Here is a 6,915-nt window from a genome sequence, read left to right as displayed (position 1 = left end):
CAAGCTCTTTGTGTTCTCATTTTCTATTTGTACTGGGAGACCGTCCCGCCCTGTCTGTCTGTTGAAACCCTCTCAGACCCTGTTCAAAAGTCATGGCTTTTATGAAGCTGTCCCAAATCCCCGCGGCCTAGCTTGGCTTCCCACAGTCTGGTGCCATTAGAGCAGAAGATCGCAGCCAAATGTGTACTCCCAGTAGTTTCTGTAAGTCTGCCCCCGATAGGTTGTGAGCCCCAGCAAAGTAAGAATCCCACGTTTTCCTGTTTCTCACAGAGGCCACGTACACAGCCTTTCGTTTCGTGGACACTTAGTAGCCACAGATCACGTGGAAGAATGCAGAAATGCCTCGGCCGTGTGGACGGGGGTTGAGAAACATGAGCCAATACTCACGAGTTACAGACTCTGCCTGCCCTGAGCTGAGGAAAGGGATGGGTAGGTCAGTTTGGTTGAGAACGGGATGTGATGTACAGGGTAAAAGGAACCGGGTAATGGTCTCCCCGGAGCTTTCTGCTCCTGGGCTTCCCCTTGGTACGTTGCATTATTTTTTAAAAAAAATATATTTTATTGATTTTTTTTTACAGAGAGGAAGGGAGAGGGACAGAGAGCTAGAAACATCGATGAGAGAAAAACATTGACGGGATGTGCCCACAACCAATGTACATGCCCCTGACCGGAATCGAACCTGGGACCCTTCAGTCCACAGACCGACGCTCTATCCACTGAGCCAAACTGGTTTCTGCTAAGTTGTATTATTGATGTTCCATTTGCTCAGTGTTTTTCTTTTTGTGTGGACAGGAGTGACAACCTTTAAGCTTCTTACCTGCGGACGGGAAACCAGAAGTCTCTGTGGGGTCTATTTGGAAATGAGAACAAACCAGGTGTCTCACATTTGGGGAGGAACGGGCCTCAGGCAGCTGTGGGTACTTGGGCAGTGGAAGTTGACCTTCTCTCTGGAGCCCCTCTGCTGAGATGGTTTAGCATCAACAATGCCCAGGCTCCCGGTCTTGCCCCCCAGACCTCACAGTCTAGGGAGGGACACGAGGGGGGATCAGCCTCTCTGGATCCGTCAGCTTCAGCAAGGCCACTGGGCCACTCAGTACGGATGTGGCCTCTGGGACCCACCCCGTGGGCGAGGGCCACTCCTCAGAGGAGGAAGTGTCCTCGGGGGCTGTGCAGAGTTACAAGAAACAGGAGCCTCACAGCATGGGTCCCTGTTTGAAAAGTTCGGCAGAAGAGGGCACGAGGTAGGGGAAAGAACAAATTCACCTCCTCCTCAAGAGGAAGGAACATTGGGTAAGAGAAGATCTTTTACTGTCCAACCCCAAAAGTTGGAGAATGTAAACCAATATTTGTTTTCAAAATAGAAAATGAGCCCAGCTGGAGTGGCTCAGCGTTTGAGCATCCACCTATGAACCAGGAGGTCACAGTTTAATTCCCGGTCAGGGCAGATGCCTGGGTTGCGGGCTGGATCCCCAGTGTGGGGCCTGTTGGAGGCAGCCAATCACTGATTCTCTTTGATGAGAATCATCACATTGATGTTTCTATCTCTCTCTCCCTCTCCTTTCCTCTCTGAAATCAATAAGAAGATACTTTAAGAAATGTTACTGTTATTCTAGTAGCTTAGTCCACAATGTTTTGTAGACTGGAGGGCTAGAAGCGGGAGGGGGCAAAGCATACATAGCAAAGAAATCGAACTTAAACCCACTGCTGATTTGAATCATATATCAAAGAGACAACTATTAATGGGAAGAGAAAATAGGGAAGGAGGCTGTAGATTCCAGGAATTGCTCTCTTTTGATGTTGGCAAAAATGTGAGGATGTGCTTGAAGTTGAGGATGGGAAGAGGGGGTCAGGTAAGGAGTGGGGCCTGGGGTGCAGGGGGGTAGGGGGATCCTCAGGGGCTAGGGCATGGCCCCGGCAGGCATGGCAGCTTCTGAAAGCAGATCAACTGCTCGTAGGACTTCAAGGGGTAAAGAATGGACCAGGGCCTGGGCTTGGGTGGGGCTATTATGTGCGGAAGCTGAGGAAATTCATCAGTCTCCCTCCGAGAATATAGGGAAGATGAAGAGTTCAGCTGCAAAGACAGGCGCTGTGGAGCCCAGAGGGTGATGTGGAACTGATCACGTACCAGCATCCTGACACTTTCATCTAGAGCACATGTGTCAAACACAAGGCCCACAGGCCAAATCCGTCCCGCCAGGCCTTGCAATGTGGCCCGCACCGCGCTGTCATCACTGCACTCCGCTGCGTTTCCATCACAATGACAGTTTATGACTGTTCAGAAAACCATTCGGCCCGCGATTTAGGCTGGATTTTAGATTTTGGCCCCTTCTCTGATTGAGTTTGACACCCCTAATCTAGAGTCTTATTACTCTCAAGATGGATACTGTTCCTGTGTTAGCTTCCTAGGGCTGCTATAACCAAGTATAGAAACTGGGTGGCTTCCACAACAAAAATGGATTGCCTCCCAGTTCTGGGAGGTTAGCAGTCTGAGATCAAGGTGCTGGCAGGACTGGCTGCGAGGGAGAATCTACTCCAGGCCTCTCTCTCCAACTTCTGGTTGTTTGTCTGCTGACCATCTTAGGTATTCCTGGCTTGTAGATGCGTCAGTCCAACCTCTGCCTTCAGCTTCATGAGGCATTTTCACTGTGCCTTCGCATGAGCATTTTCTTAGAAACGTGGTCGGCAAACCATGGCTTGTGAGCCACATGCGGCTCTTTGGCCCCTTGAGTGTGGCTCTTCCGCAAAATACCACGGCCTGGGTGAGTCTATTTTGAAGAATTGGCATTAAAAGAAGTTTAAGTTTAAAAAATGTGGCTCTCAAAAGAAATTTCAATCATTGTAGTGTTGATATTTGGCTCTGTTGACTGATGAGTTTGCTGACCACTGTCTTAGAACACTAATAAAATTGAATTAGAGCTCTAGCCAGCTCTAATAAGGCGTCATCTCAATTAATTACATCTTCAACTACACTCTTTCCATATGAGGCCACATTCTGAATTAGTGGGGACATTCTGAGTCAACATATTTGTGTGTGTGGGGGTTTATTTTTTTTGGGGGGTGGGGACAAAATTAAACCAATAAGTTCCCATTTTATAGATCAGCAGACTGAGGCTCAGAGAGGCTACATGCCTTGTCCAGGATTATCCAACTAGCAAGGATCAGAATCAGGATTTGAACACATGTCTCTCTAGCTTCAAGGCTGAGACGCTCTTCTCTTCTCCGGGAACTGAGGGTTGGTTAGGAGAAAATGGAAAGTTCAAGAAGGAAAAGGTTAACAGCAACCAATGTGGGTGTTGAGCTACAGAAGTAGCAAGAGGGCTATTGGCAAGTGGCCAGGACTCAATTAAGCTGGAGGGAATAAAATTCTCCTGGCAGGTCTGTGTAATCAGATGTCAACGGATATAGTTTGATAACTCATAATATTTATGCACCGTACGATGGGAATGGCAGTATTGGGATTTGAGAAGTCCTTCTCCAAATTTTGGGGGAAAGCTACTGAGTGCTATTTTCAGAGCAGAAGGTGAGAAAAAGACAGGGACCATAGCAATAACCAACACTTCCGCAGAACTTTATGCTTATCTAGGATGCTTACCCAGTGCAGTATCTATGGCCATCCTTAATTTACTGACAAGGAGAGTGAGGCCCAGAAAAGTAATTTCAGACATGTGTTGCTTGCTGATGAGATGCATCCTGAGAACCGCATGTGAGATGATGTGTTGTGTGAACATCCTAGAGGGCATTTACACAAACCCAGATGGTATAGCCTACCACACACCTAGGCCACATGGCGTACCACCGCCTTCTCTGCCACCCACCATTGACTACAATGTCCTTATGCAGTTCATGTCCGTACGTGGCTTACCCAGGGGCCCCCTGGTGTGAGAAGAACAGCCAGGGTTCTGTCCTGTTCTCTTTCCACTGAGTGTCCTTAAATTAAGGTGACTAGACGTCCTGCTTTTGGCGGGACAGTCCCGATTTTTAATAATTTGTCCCACGACCACGCAGGAGAAAAAAAGAGAAGAGGGACCAAGCCCTAGACTCAAAGACCGTGTCTTAAAGCCAAGGTAGAGACACCCCAAGGGACAAGTGGATTCACACGGGGCGGAATCACAGAATCGAGGGGGAAAGAGACGGTGATGGACACAGCCTCAGATGCTGAGGGAAGGTCAGGAGAATGAAAGTGGAGAACCTATCACTGGATTTGGAAATGAGCAGCTCACAGGTGACCTCTGAAAGGTTTCGGGAGAGCAGTGGCAGCGGAAGCTGGCGTGCAGGGGGTGGGGTTGAGGAAATGGGATGATGAGTGGCTCCATTTTTCATTCAGAAAGTTTGGCAGGGAAAGGGAAGAGAGAACAGGATCGTAGCTGGAGGGCACAGCAGGACCCAGCAAAGGTTTTTCCAAGGGGGGGGGGCAGGGGGATCTGGGCAGGTCTGGAATACATCTGATTTCAAGGCGATCCTCTGTTTCCAGATGTGCAACAGTCCATGATGAACACAATAACGTCTCCATCTGTCAGCCGAGTTGTGTAGTCCTCCTGCTCTCACAAAGACTTCCGTGTTTACTAACATATGTTATTCATTTTGTTTACATTGTCGTGGACAGTATATTGCCTAACGTGGTCTACACTGGATTTAGGCCTACATTTCCATTTGGCAACATTTACTGCATAGCAACCAAGAACTTGGTTTCTGAAATTAGTCAGACCTGGATGTGAACATTGGATCTGCAGCCCAGGGCCAGTCACTGTCCCCTAGCCTCAGTTTCTCTGCTTCTTGGAAACCGGGGATCATATCTATCACTGAGTATTGTCAGTAGAATTAAATGAGCTAATCCATGCACAGTGCTTAACACCATGCCTGGAACATAAACACTCAATCCATGGCAAGTACTAGTAGTCTTAGGTGAAGCAGTACAAGCAATACCACTGCTGCCTTGTCCTAAAAATCAAAGTGGGGAATTTGTTTTTGCTTTCTGCACCTCTGCACTGTACAGCGATCTCACTCTCACCGTCTCCTTTTAGCAGGATCTTCTTTAGAGCAGGGACTAAGGGTACTGAATTGGCGACCCTCTGAGACAGCACAGACCCCTCCCCCACTCATTCCTCCACTATCAGGTCAGTCTGTGTGTGGGAAAAGAGATCTGAGTTCTTTTCAAACAGATCTCGGATGAAGGAGGAGGGAGAGGAGGGGGGAGAGAGGGAAGGACACCAAATGAAACTCTTTGATCTAAAAAAATACCCCCCCCCCCCCCACACACACACTTGGTTTCTCTCTAGCTAGTCTATGTCCACAAGCCTTCCTTTCTGAGGCCTCAGGGACAAAGATAAGAACATTGCTGAGGATTTCTCCTTTTGTAGATATCACACATATTATAATTCAAATGAACTATCACAGTTCCCTTGGTAGCCTGTAAAATCATGAATGGAATAGGTGCTTGGAAAAATTACAGAATTACATATACTTTTTTTTTTTATGTTTAGAAAGCCCTCCTTTTTGGGGAACCGATGGGGTGAGGGATTGGGGGGGTGGGGGGTGGGGGGAAGAGCTGCTGAATCGCTGCAGGCCAGACTGCCCGGAAACCCAGACAAATATAAACAAATATCCATGCCCACTGCGATTTTCTTTCAAGTTTCCTCGGCTCTTCACAAATGCCACTTTCCCTTTGATCACAGTGTCTTCTGAAGACCTGGGGGGAAAGATGGAACAGGCTTCCTGCTGCTCTAGCCCCATTTTATCTCGTGGAGACCCTCTGCTGATTAGGAGAAGGCCACTTGGCCGGGCAGCCCGCGCGGCCCTGCTTCTGGAATGTGCTGCTACAGTACTCCGCGCTGTCACGGGAAGAGTGATTGCCTCTCTGGAGTGTGAAGATAAACAGATTTCTCTGTCTGCAGAGCTTGTTCCCAGCACCACCCACCCACCCCTGCTCCGGGAGGACCCTCTGGCCATCCCCCTGCTTTAAAAACAACCCCCGAATATGACTGCTGCGCACCCAGACTTTCCCCGCATCGCATGTTATTGTCATCTCAGGACTCCTGGGAGGAGGGGCGGTTAGCACCGCTCCATGGAGGCAGGGCTGAGACAAACTGGTTCAAAAACAGCGAGCCAGCAGGAAAACAGAGAAGACGGGGGCATGAACACTCGGTGGTCTCTGATGTTATCGTTGCCTGAGAACCGTTGTTTGAGTTTCTGGAACTTCCATGGATCTTGCCAAGATCTCGCTGGGAACCCTGTGCCTGTCCCCTTGCAGCTGGCGGGGAGGGGGGGGGGGCAGGTCCTCACGGTGGCCACCTCCTCCTCCGGCGAAGAGGGGCATCGTGGGAGCCCCAGTGCATCTTCTTTATTTGCTGTGATTCATTAGCAGGTGAGGGTGAGGAGCGATTGCTTCTGGAAATACCTCAGGTAGTCATGCAACTGTGTGCTTCATAGCCCAGTGAACATGGGACATGTGAGTACGTCCATCCGTGCACAATGTGAGCGGTCAGAGTGGGCAGGGAGCAGTTTGGTTGCAAGAAGCCATGGGCCAGCTCTCAGAATTCATCTTCCTTTTCCTGGCAAAAGCCATCGGCTTTGTTGTCGGGACAATGACAGTTACTTGCTGGCCTGCTTTGCAAGCCCTGTATTTATCTTTTCAAAGCAAAGGCCCCACATAAATCGAAGGAATAAACACTGTTCCCTAATGGATCCACACATGCAAATCTCACGTCTGGTGGTGGGGCTGAACCACAGAAAAGCACAGAAAAGCACAGCCCCGGGCCAGGTAGGAATTTTAAACCGATAACCTTCTCAGAACAGCCAATTGGGTCAATAATCCCCCAGCAGCAGGTAACAAAAGGCCGCTTGATGAGTTGCAGACAGCGCTCCCTGCCAGAGGCCCCTAATGGTCAGAAGTACATTCCCTGGTGTCTTCGGGCTTTT

Source organism: Pipistrellus kuhlii, unplaced genomic scaffold, assembly GCF_014108245.1.
Source record: "Pipistrellus kuhlii isolate mPipKuh1 unplaced genomic scaffold, mPipKuh1.p scaffold_m20_p_1, whole genome shotgun sequence".
Classification (NCBI taxonomy): domain Eukaryota; kingdom Metazoa; phylum Chordata; class Mammalia; order Chiroptera; family Vespertilionidae; genus Pipistrellus; species Pipistrellus kuhlii.
This window is presented reverse-complemented; position numbering follows the sequence as displayed.